Below are 12529 nucleotides of genomic sequence, written 5' to 3' on the forward strand. Positions count from 1 at the left end.
GGGGGAGGGGAGAGATGGGGATGGAGGGGGGCACTTGCAGGGATGAGCACTGGGTGTTATATGGAAACCAACTTGACAATAAACTATTTGTAAAAAAAAAAAAAAAATTAACACAGAAGAAAATAATCAAGACTAGTGATTACTCTCTAAAAATCTAGAATACTTCACAAGCTTTGGTCTTAGAAACTGAAACAATGGGGGTGCATGGGTGGCTCAGCCAGTTGAGCATCCAAACTCTTGATTTCAGCTCAGGTGAGGATCCCAAAATTGTAGGATAGAGCCAGCTTAGGATTCTCTTTCCCTCTCCCTTTGCCCTTCCCCCCACTCACTCGCACCCTCTCTCTCTCTCTTTCTCAAATTAAAAAAAAAAAAAGTGAAACAATAAAAATATTCATTATTTTATTTAAGAAATACTTACCAAGGAAGGGCCTAATCTTCGCTTATAACTGAGCTGAGGAGTGGCCTCATCTTCCTAACCCTTGAAAGCAGCATTAATACAGTAGTCACTAACCACAAGTGAGGCCATTTGCATTTAAACTAAAATTAAATAAAACTTAAAAGTCGGTTAATCTGTAAAACTAGACACATTTTAAGTGCTTGGTAGCCATATGAGGGCCACTCTATTGAACAGCACAGACACAGGGGTGGCTGGGTGGCTCAGTCGGTTAAGCGTCCGACTTCAGCTCAGGTCATGATCTCACGGTTTGGTTCATGGGTTCGCGCCCTGGGCTGGGCTCTGTGCTGACAGCTAGCTCAGAACCTGGAGCCTATTTCAGATTCTGTATCTCCCTCTCTCTCTCTGACCCTCCCCTACTCATGCTGTCTCTCTGTCTCTGTCTCCCAGAAATATATAAAACATTTAAAAATTTTTTGAATAGCACAGATACAGAACATTTCCATCATTACAGAAAGTTCAATTAGACACAGCTGCGATATTTCTTATAGCACTAGAAATAAAACTGAATAATCTTCAAATATAAAAGAACATCTTAAAACTGATTAAATCTCCTTTTAAAGTCATTTTATTTCTATGAAACTATAGCTCCTTAGTAGTATTCAAAACTGTTTGATGTTTGGGGGCGCCTGGGTGGCTTAGTTGGTTAAGCGTCCGACTTTCGCTTGGGTCATGATCTCGCGGTTTGTGGGTTCGAGCCCCGCGTCGGGCTCTGTGCTGACTGCCAGCTCAGAGCCTGGAGCCTGCTTCAGAATCTGTGTCTCCCTCTCTCTCTGACCCTCCCCTGCTCACGCTGTCTCTCTCTCTCTCTCCTAGAAATAAAAAAAAAAAAAAACCATTAAGCAAAGCATTTTCTTTTTATGAGCCAAAGTTAAATAGTTAAGCACCGTTGCTACTACTAAACTGGAATACAAGCCATGTCATACGGATATGAACATTCAGAGGATGAACATATTGCTCCTTCTTGGGGGCACCAATTTTAGCCAACAGTGCATTAAAAAACACTGTTTACATCTACATAAAATAGCAAAATGTGAAATTCATGTGAATTTTTATAAATAAAACCCTATAGGAATCATGAAGTTTTCTACCTAGAGCAGGACTCTTTGGGCCACCTCTCCAGACTTCTGAGCATACCATTCATTTCTGCCAACAGGAGTATTTCCGAGGAAAAATGTAAACATTGTTAAAATAAGTGAATTCTATAGGAGTCCTTTCTTTACCAGAAACAATGATATACGACAAAACTCTATAGAACAATTAACACCCTTAATATCTAAAGCAACAAACCTCCAGTTCCCTTTAAAATTAAAAGACAGAGGGCCTAAGCTATTTCAACTTAACCTGAACATTTTGCTTTAGGCATTCTAACATACATTCAGTATTTCTATAGCACTCCCAGTTCTTAAAATTACCTATCCAAAAACACTAAAGGAAACAAATGTCAAGCCTTAATTTAACAGTCATTTAGGCGAGGTCTGCACCTTAAGTTTTCCACCCCCCAATGCTAAGTGAACGAGGGAGTAAAAATGCTTCTCATCTAGACAACTGAATGTAATTTCAATCGCGCTTATGCTAATAATTGGTCTGTGTCCCCAGGAGGACTTGTGTGGCTCCACTTACATAACCCATTATGCAAATTGCTGAACTATTCTTTCTCTAGAAAGCATTTTGAATACTGATATTTGTACAAGGTTTACTTGCTATATTAAAAAAGCTTTTCTTACTCTAGCTTCAAAGATCTTCCCTGCAGAAGAGGTGAAAAGGAAAGCCAATTTCTACTACTTCACTATGTCAAAGGCTAGTTATTTATCTTGTTGGCTAATCAACAGAGTAATGACTTAGAGCAGCACCCCCAGACAGCCCCCATCGCTTACCAGCTTCCTCTCGAAACTAGTTGAGAAATACAGCCTTAAATAATTTGAAGCAACTTGTCGGAACTGAAAATAATCTGAACTGCTCCTTGAAAGTCTTCATGTAAAACTTCACATTAAATTCAGCGGTGGTGAGAATCACAGTACAGCCCCTATTGGGTAATGGAAGGGTAGAATGTACCCGAAACCGAACGTGACCATGTATAATATACAGGATGAGTAACCTCCCCCAATTCCCTGGTTCTGTTTAAGTCAAGATTTTCAAATTTCACAGAACCATAATCTTAAAAACAAAACTGGGGGGCCAGCAAAGAGTTGCAACTTTTATTCTGCCAAGAACATTTAAAAAGAAAATAACTACCAATTACCACCACCGTTATTTCAGAAAAGAATATGCTTACATCAGAAATGGTAAAAGATCATTTAGAAAAAAATATTGTCTTTTAAATCCAACAGATCTAGCTTTGTGGAAAGCTAACTCATTCTCATTTCAGACAAATGAGAACTCTCCCGGACTGACACTTCTCCACAGTCCAGCAGTGGGGAACCACAGGTCTAAGCAGCTAACTCCCTCTTGGAAAAAGAAAACAACGGTAGGACATGCCCAAACCAAATATTAACCTATTCAATAATGAGGAAATAGAGGCTTGGAGAGGTTTAGGGACTCTCCCAACGTCGCAGACCAAGAATTTTGACACAGGTCTGTCTAATTCCAGAGTCAGAGTTACTAACCATTATGCTAAGTTTCCACTAATATTCTTTCAGTGGTATAAAGATCCATCCTAATCCAGTCACCTCTGTGACCAATGACAACTGAGGAATTTCCAAGACAGCTGGCTCGAGGTGTACTTCCCTGGCCATCAGACTGAAGCTAAATGGAACTCCTGACCTTTGCCTCAATAATACCAGGCTCACTGCAACTAAGCCAACCGGCCCAGACAAAGCACACACAAACCGCCCCCTGCCTCCAACACCACTGACGCAGGATTCTTAGGACATTCCCAAGTGCCTGACATGGTAAAAAACATATTCGTCAAAAACAAAAGGAATACAAACCAACTCGACAATAAACTATAAAGGAATACATTCATTCTCAAGAGGGAAATTAGCATTTCCAGGCTTAAAAATAATAAACTGGTCCTCAAAAAGTTACAACTCTAAGCCTCATTCTGCAAACTATTACAATCTTTTACACATTAATACACAACTTCCCCATATTTAAATATCTAAACAGAAAACTACAGGACAGTCTATAAATCTTTAGTACTTAAAGAGTTCCCAAATACAAATACACAGTTTTTATATATGCATCATGACATGATGTATAAAAGTATCTCATTCCATCCCTCTAGGACAACCAGAACATTAAAGACAAAACTGCTTGTGTTAATCAAAAGTACTTATAAGAAAGAGAGTGGGAAGAAAAATACATAATTAGGGGCACCTGAGTGGCTCAATCAGTTGAGCCTCCAACTTCAGCTCAGGTCACGATCTCACTCACGTTCATGGGTTCGAGCCCCGTGTCAGGTTCTGTCCTGACAGCTCAGAGCCTGGAGCCTGCTTTGGGGATTCTGTATCTCCTTCCTCTCTCTGCCCTTCCCTGCTCACACTCTGTCTCTGCCTCTCAAAAAATAAAATGTTAAAAACTGTTTTAAATTTAAAAAGTATGTAATTAGGGGCACCTGGGTGGCTCAGTCGGTTGAGCATCTGACTTTCGCTTAGGTCATGATCTCACGGTTGGTGGGTTCGAGCCCCGCATCAGGCTCTGTGCTTACAGCCAGCTCAGAGCCTGCAGCCTGTTTCAAAGTCTGTGTCTCCCTCTCTCTCTGACCCTCCCCTGCTCACGCTGTCTCTCTCTCTCTCCTAGATATAAATTAAAAAAAAAAAAAATTTTTTTTTAAAAAGTATGTAATTAAATACCATTTTCTATGAAAGGCACTATTAGCAGCCAGTAGGAATAGAAGGCACAAAAATACTTTTGAATATTCAGAGACTCTTGATATTGAAACCAAAATTAAAAGTCATACATATAAATAAACAGAATACTTATCAGAGATTTGCTTCCAAATCCTCACATATCACTTGCCAACAAATGCCCAAAAGAAAAGTCCAAACAGCTCTTAAGTAACCAAAGCCTAACACTCTGGAATAATTCACCCTCTAAGAAACAGGGTAAAGACAGCATAATATTCTTGCTAGCAATGGCAAGAAAATTTTATTCCCCAACTGGATTTTCAATGATCAGATTCTTTGTACTCCTTCTGAATCTGCAATGAGAGGGAGCAGAATACAATACAGACTATCTTTTCCTTCTGTTTTAAACAGATGCCGTCTAAAATAAAGGTTCATTTCTTTCTTTCCTCATAAACTCTCCCTCGGCTCTTTCATCTCCTTATACAGATTCAACAAGTACATCTATTTGTACTGTTCTCTACACCCATGTTTAATATATGCCTAGCACTGACCTCTCTCATGAACTCCAAACCCACATTTCCAAAAGCCTTTGGGAATTTCCAGTGTTTTGCAAGTACATAAAAAACTCAACATATTCAAAACTGATCTCACGATGCACCTCCTTGCCTCTATTTCTAATAATAGTACCATCACCATCACCCATACTTAAAATGAGTATAATTTTCAACTTCCAGTTCCTCCAAACCTTCCCCCAACAATTCCTCCCCCACCCACCCCATCTCAATGCCACTGCCTTTGCCCAGTATGTATACTGTACTGAGAGTGAGCTTTCTACAACCAATCATTTTACATACGACGACGCTATCAGACCTAGCAGTTTCTCATTAACTCCTAACTACAGCATTTAAATATGTTCCGCAATTCAGCCCCAATTAAAATCTCAAACCTCATCTCTTATGTACAAAAATCAACCCTATATTCTAAGTCATCTGTCCACTAACTTTTCTCTGTGTATACAATGGACTTTCCCACCTCCACACTTGTGCTTACATCACTCCCTTTATTTAAAAAGCCTTCTTCATCCACCTACTCCTAACCCCTAAATTTCTGTCCCAGCAAAGTCTTACCCTCTGCAACAGTGAAAACAGGTTACCAGTTTACTGGGAGGTAGCATGATACAGTGGAAATGCAGAGGCTTTGGCACCAGGCAGACCTGGATTCAAACGGAGGCTCAGCCACTTAATATATTTGAGCATTGCTGTGTTGTTAAGAAAGATGCTCATATGCTGTTGTGAAGCTTAGAACATGTATGTAAATCTGTAAATCAACTAGCATACAGCATAAGGCTAAGTATTCAACAGCTTCAGAGCTACCTTCATAAGCAGTATTTACTTCCACACTTCCCACTTTTTAGCTGATCACTCCAATTAAAAATGAACCCATTTTCCTTTCATAGAATTCCAAACTTAGGGTCAAACCACTCACACAGTAAGTACTTACATATTTTTATGCAGATAAGCTTACATTCCCTTCAAATTCCGAAAGACCAAAAATTTAATCTTTGTATCCTATAAGGCCTAACAGTACTTTTCATGAAACACGCAACACCCACCTCCAAATAGAAGAAAAATTTAATATGCCTAACAATTCAATTCACCTCTTCATGATTTCTGACACACGTTAGGAAATTATTGCCAAAACATGAATTTTAATGGTTTGGGCTATATCTTTATTTGTTCCTACGTGGTTGCCTAACATAGCTTGATGCCTAACAGCAAAAGTTCAGTATCCACTGAATTGACTTGAATAATACAATAAAATGTAAAATGTAAATGTTTAATATCTACTGAATGAACTTGAACATAATAAAACTTACAGTGCCTAAGGGCACCTGAAATTCCCCAATTACCTTTTTCTGCTCTTAACAATTCTTTAAATACTTCCCTTCTAAACACATTAGCTACCATAATCTCAGTGTGGATCCATAATCATGTCTAGCTTGACTCCTTTTGCAGATTTTCTCCATTCCAATATTCCAACCATAAGCTCCAAACAATTAAGTACTTCAAGCGACTAAGAATCTAGAGGTCCTATCTAAATCCAAAACTCGGGCAACTAATCTTCCTTATACAATTTTTTCCAGAAACTTCAAAACATCACCCACCCTTTGACCACAATCAATAAATAAAAGAAACCATTTTTAAAAAATCAGCCACGCTTTGCCTGAAAATCAACAACACTAAAATAAACGTTCTTGCACACAGGAGAGCTCACTGAACTTATAACTTCAGTCTACTTTCCCTAATTCGTGATATTACCTTCCCTTCCAGTAGTGGGAGGAGAATGAGGTAAGTACCCAAAAGACCACAGTATAAGTCGTAATATAAGCACAAGATGAGAAGTGCAGGAAAGGGTCACAGGTTTTCACAAAGATGGTTTTGTGCATACTTGCGTTGCAAAACCAATGGTCATCTGCAGAGAGCCATAACTGGCAGTAACCACATTCTCTTGTGATAATTTAAAAATCACTATTAAATGTGGAAAACCCTTATCTCCTACAAACCTTCCAGCAATTTATTCTCTAAAACCTGTTCACTAAAAAAAAAGAAGAAAAAAACTACCTGCATCACTTTCTCCTCTAGGAAATTCTCAATTTGTCGGAGGTAAACACTTCAAATAGGTTAAAAACACACACACACTGGAAACCCCTCTGCCCACCTGTGTGCACCCTCTGCAATGCAGCACATTTGTAACAGTATAGGGAACCTCGACGGAGTTACTGAGAAAAAAATTTTCTTTAATGGTTAAGGAAAATGACAGTTCCAAATATGAAGGCATACAAACTTCGGGGAAGAGGGGATACAAGAATTCTCCAACCCTTTGCAATTAATTCGTGCAATAACCGCAGACTAAACTCATCGTTCAACTGTGACTTCAGATAGCCCCAAGAATTAGGGGTGCCTACTAGAGAACAGCATCCTCAAGTCTGCAAGGAAAAAAAGGGAACTTATCTTAACTACTGACTTTGCTCAAGCAAGTTGTTTTTCTAAGTGACTTCAACAACAGCGGGAGCAAGCTTTCCAGTGAGTAAAGATCATGGGAGACACGCTGGTGCCACACTGACCTACGTATCCAGAACCGGTCCCGAGAGCAGTCCAAATCGATCCCGGGCAACCCCTAGGCGGGTCTAGACGAAAAGCTTTGCAAAAGATCATCCGCATCTACAGAGGCATCGCCCAGCCCCGGGACCGAGGAGACGACACCCCTGGGACCCAGGCTGATTACTGACCCGAGGACAGAGCCAGAGGATGCAAATGTCGGGAACTGGAACCAAGACTGAATCTGGTGTCCAGGTTCCCAGCTCCAGGTCGACCCAGAAAACCAACTCTGAAATGCAGCGCGAAGATTTGGGGGAGCCAAAATGAGGAGGTCGGATGGACAGAGGCCCAGCCCATCCCCACTCTGAAGTCCCAACGGCTGCAACAGCTCCAGGAACCCCCTCCTCGGCTCCGCCCCGCCCACCCCGGGGCCCCGCCGCCCGCTCNAGGAGCGGGTCGGCGGCCGCGGACCCCCGAGCTCCGACCCGGGCAGTGGCCCTTACGCGGAGCCGATCGAGCCACAGCAGCTGTGCCTAACAGGCCTCTCTCCGGCCCGAACCTTGGAAAAGCACTTCCGGGGGAGCGGGGGAGGGAAGGGTTTTGGCACCGGAACTGCTAGCGGGCAGNCGAGGCCTTTTGGATCTCCAGGCTCTGGTTCCGTCCCTTACTGCTCTTGCAGTTATTCCACTCCAGCCACCTAATTTTCCAGACCGTGAAACCGAGGATCGGGGAATTTGAGTGCGAGGGTCTAGCGTACACAACCAGCCTCCCGACTCTCCAGTATTTTCTCCACTCCAGTCCGCCTCCTTTAAAAATAATGATAGGTAACATTTTTTGTACGCTTACTTCGCGGCAAGCACTGTATTACGCGCTTCGGATGCTTTATTCAGTTAATCATCCCCAAGCCCCTTACTATTATTATCTACTTCTTGCAGGGGAGAGAGCCGGTCAAACCCAATACCACAAACAGTGGCTCTTGATTTTAACTTGTGTATATAAATCTCATCTACCCCTAAAACAAGATTTTTACGTTCTTTAAGGACAGGAGGCAAATCATATTCCTTTATTTCAGCATTACTTGGTATTTGAACAGAACCCAAGAGCTGGGAGACTCGAATCTTCTTGCCTGGATCCTGTTATTTTACTTTTTTTTTTTTTACTTTTTTTTTCTTATGTTTTATTTATTTCTAGGAGAGAGAGAGACAGCATGAGCAGGGGAGGGTCAGAGAGAGAGAGAGAGAGAGAGGGAGTCACAGACCGAAACAGGCTCCAGGCTCTGAGCTGGCAGTCAGCACAGAGCCCGACGCGGGGCTCGAACCCACGAACCGCGAGATCATGACCTAAGCGAAAGTCGGACGCTTAACCGACTAAGCCACCCAGGCGCCCCTATTTTACTTTTTTAAGCAAGTTGCTTGACCTCTCCAAACCTCAGTTTCTTCATTCGCCGTGTGTGGGCACATATATGTGTAATCACCTCCGGATTGTTGTAGGAATTCAAAATGAAAATGCATAATAAACACTTCAGTGTACCTAGTAACAAGTAAGACTGGGTAAACATTAACAATTTTCGTACCTCATCATCAATAGGAACAATTTCTGGGTGGATCAGGATCACCCTAGCAAGGGGGGTAATTTGGAAAACTGTCAGCAGTAAGCGATAGAAAAGGTTAGTTAAGGAAATATAGGATTTTGCAATCGTAAAAATTAAGGTAGGTAAGCCAAAGAATGTCCTGGGGCCAGCCTGGATATTTGTGACACTGTGAGCTGAGACAGTATGAAGACCTACAGAGCCAGATGCCAAGCAAGGAAAGAAGGGATAGAAAAAAAAAAAAAGAATTCCTGAGTCACATAATCGGGAAGGCATCGAACATCTGAGGCAGATTCTGTATCCGAAGCCAGACATGGGAGGGAGGGTGAGGGAACCTCGTAGCGTGCATACTATCTGCAAAACAAATTTACAAGCATCTCTTAAAACTGTGGGGGAGAAAGATTTCTTAAATTTTCTACTAAGAAAGGCAGGGAAATGGACATGGTTCAGAACCCGTAATTACGAATTTAAGTTGTAAACAATGTCTTTGCCATTGACTTTATTTACAGAGCCGTCTTGTTTATTTTATTTTTGTGATTGCAGAAGTGTTTGTAAATACTTCCCTAATACCCAAAGTTAAGCAACCTTTCGTGCCTCGCAGTGTGAAGAAGTGAAAAACAGAGCCCAGGTTGGCAGGACTCGCTAACTTCTCTTTCCACCGAAGAGCTTAGAGGGACAGTGAGAGGAAACCTGAATCGCAGACTTTGTCAGGCTCCCACAGGACGCAGATGTGCTAGAGGTCTGTCGCCCAACCTAGTTTATCCAACTGTAAGTGGTGCAGTCAGGATTTGAATGTGGGTCTGTCTTCACTACTTTGCCAGTGTTTCTCACACCAGAATTACCCAGAGGTCTTGTTAAAGCACAGATTGCTGGGCCCCACCCCCAGAATTTCATTTAACCACACACAGCTAGTCCTTCTCGGAGGTGTAGCCCCTGGATGAGCAACATCAACATCGTCTGTAAACTTGCTACAAATGCAAATTATTGGGCCTCCCTCCAGACCTTGTGAATCAGAAACTCTGGGGTGGGTCCCAGCAATCTGTGTTTTAACAGGCCTTCCAGGTAATTCTGAAACATGCTCAAGTTTTAGAAACTACTCTACTATCTTGTCTTCCACATACTCTCTTTTTTTCCCTAATTATCCACAACAGGAGTAACTAGTGAAGCAAAAGTTCTCCCATTGAATTCAATGATGTGTTGAAACATTTTTATTTATGTTTGCTCTCAGTGGGAGATGAGGCTAGAAAAAAATTAGTATTCATGGAGGATTCTTGTTTGATTACTTTAAGACTGTTCTGAAATTTAACCAGATAATACTGGGTTAAGGGTGGAACTAATCTTATTTGGGAACTACTCTGTGGCAGGGCTTTACACGCATTTTCTAAATTAATCTTCACTACACTAGCATGAGGTTTTATGGCCTTAATTTTACAGAAGAGAAAAACTGAGACCTAGGTGAAATAATTGACTTAAGGCCACTTTCTTATTAAGGGGCAGAAATCTGGATTGTTCCAACAAAGATTTCTCGAATTCCAAAACTCATGCTCTCTCCACTTCGTGGCAGGGGCTTGGAGAACCAAATTCCAGTGTGGGCTCCGCCACCCAAACTATGCAACATTGAGTAAGCGATTTAATCTCTATTTCAATTTCTCCATCTATAAATAATGTTATCATAAATCTTCCCCTCCCACACTGGAATGTTAGAACAAATGAGGAAATAAAAGTATAAGCACTTTGAGCTTTTTGAAGAAAAACAGTTAAAAGGCAAGTTATTATAGTATTGTATATTTAGCCAAATGTTGCTGTGTGAGCCTGAACATTGAGACTTTTCCTGGTTATTTGCTGATTGACCCATAAGAGGTTCAAAGGCCATACCTGATACCAAAGAAAAAGTTGTCCGACTTCATTTGTCAGTGTCTCCTAGAAGTTAAGGAAGATGACAGAGGATCGATCGTATGTGTCTCCTTCAGAAATTACAGGGACTCTCTCACCAGGTGTCGGTTCCAGGCTGCTGCCAAATTGCTGGCCCTCCCTCATCCTAGAGATCTTTCTTCCAAACCCTTTTCCTCTCCCCATCCCAGGAATCCCTCCACCCTCCTGCCTCCACCCACTAGGCAAAGATTTAAAATTCTTCTTTATTATGTAGAAGGATTTAGCTCTCAGTCCCCCTCTCCGGCCAGACTCCAGGCCTATCTTTGTTGACAGAATCACCAGGTTGCACAAATCCAGGGGGTACCATTCATAAAGAACACAACTTGAATGGTGCTCAAGGGGGTGCCAGTTGCACAAGCCATACTAGGAATGGTCCCCCTGGGACTGTGCAAGGCTTGGCTCTGGCTTTGTATGGCTCCCACCCCCAAAATGCATGAAGGTGTTTTGTGAAACAATAGAGCCATCTACCTGGGTGTCCACTGGTTGCCAAGCTTTCAGATAATGGGGTTCTTTGTTTTTTGTTTGTTTTAATGTAGACCTGATCAAATACTTAACTCACCCGGCCTAAGTCCTGGGTTCCACCCTCTGCTAAGCATTTTTCACTCTCATCTGTGACATTATTGCCTATCTCCCCCTTCAACTTGTGAGGTTTGTAGACACTTTGCCATATTTTGTCTTCCTCGCCTTGTATTCATGTCTTAGCACAAGTGCTTGGAAAGCATTTGCTGACTTGAATAAAAGCACAGTGTACTTGTATATGTGTGCTAGTATAATTGGCAGATATTTGACAGAGCGCCCTTAAATGTATTGTTTGACCCACAGACTTTTGTACTAAGAAATAAATTGGGTCAGGGCGCCTGGGTGGCTCAGTCAGTTAAGCGTCCGACTTTGGCTCAGATCATGATCTCACGGTTCCTGGGTTTGAGCCCCGCGTCAGGCTCTGTGCTGACTGCCAGCTCAGAGCCAGAAGCCTGTTTCGGATTCTGTATCTCCCTCTCTCTCTGACCCTCCCCTGCCTGTGCTCTCTCTCTCTCTCTCTCTCAGAAATAAATAAAGCATTAAAAAAAAATTGGGCCAAAAATTTTAAACTGAGAAATACCATATAAAAATCCCAATTGCTGGTGTCTCTTGAAAATGTGTAGACACTCTGGCAGACTGAATGTGCATCCCACAAAGTGTCAGTGTCTTTAGCTCAGACACAGCTCCTTATTCAGGTAGTACGTGAGTTGGCCTCATGCACATGTGAAATCTTCAAGGAAAGCACTGAGCTTGCAGCAACTGGCGTGTGGGGTCCTATGGATGTTTTGGAGAAACAAGTAGAGAGTTTTGCCTTGTAGATTTTACATGTGCTCATAACTATTTATTGCAATGTATTTGGAGGCAATTTTAAATTGTTTCTCGGGGGTAGAAATTTGTGGGGTACCATGTTGTACCATTTCTAAACAAGCCAGGCAAATGGAGACATCAAGTTATAGATATCATTACCACCACATTTTAATGGTGTTGTAGCTAACGTTACTAGTCAACAGCTGTGGAAATCGAAAAGAGAAATAATGGCAAATACTTGAATAAAGCTTCATAATTAATTTAATGGAGTGTGANCGTCTAACTTCATAGGCATTGTCTTAACCACTAAATTAATATTTATTGAGCCTTTCCCATGTGCTAA

The sequence above is a fragment of the Crocuta crocuta genome, unplaced genomic scaffold (assembly GCF_008692635.1).
Source record: "Crocuta crocuta isolate KB4526 unplaced genomic scaffold, BGI_CrCroc_1.0 scaffold97, whole genome shotgun sequence".
NCBI lineage: Eukaryota > Metazoa > Chordata > Mammalia > Carnivora > Hyaenidae > Crocuta > Crocuta crocuta.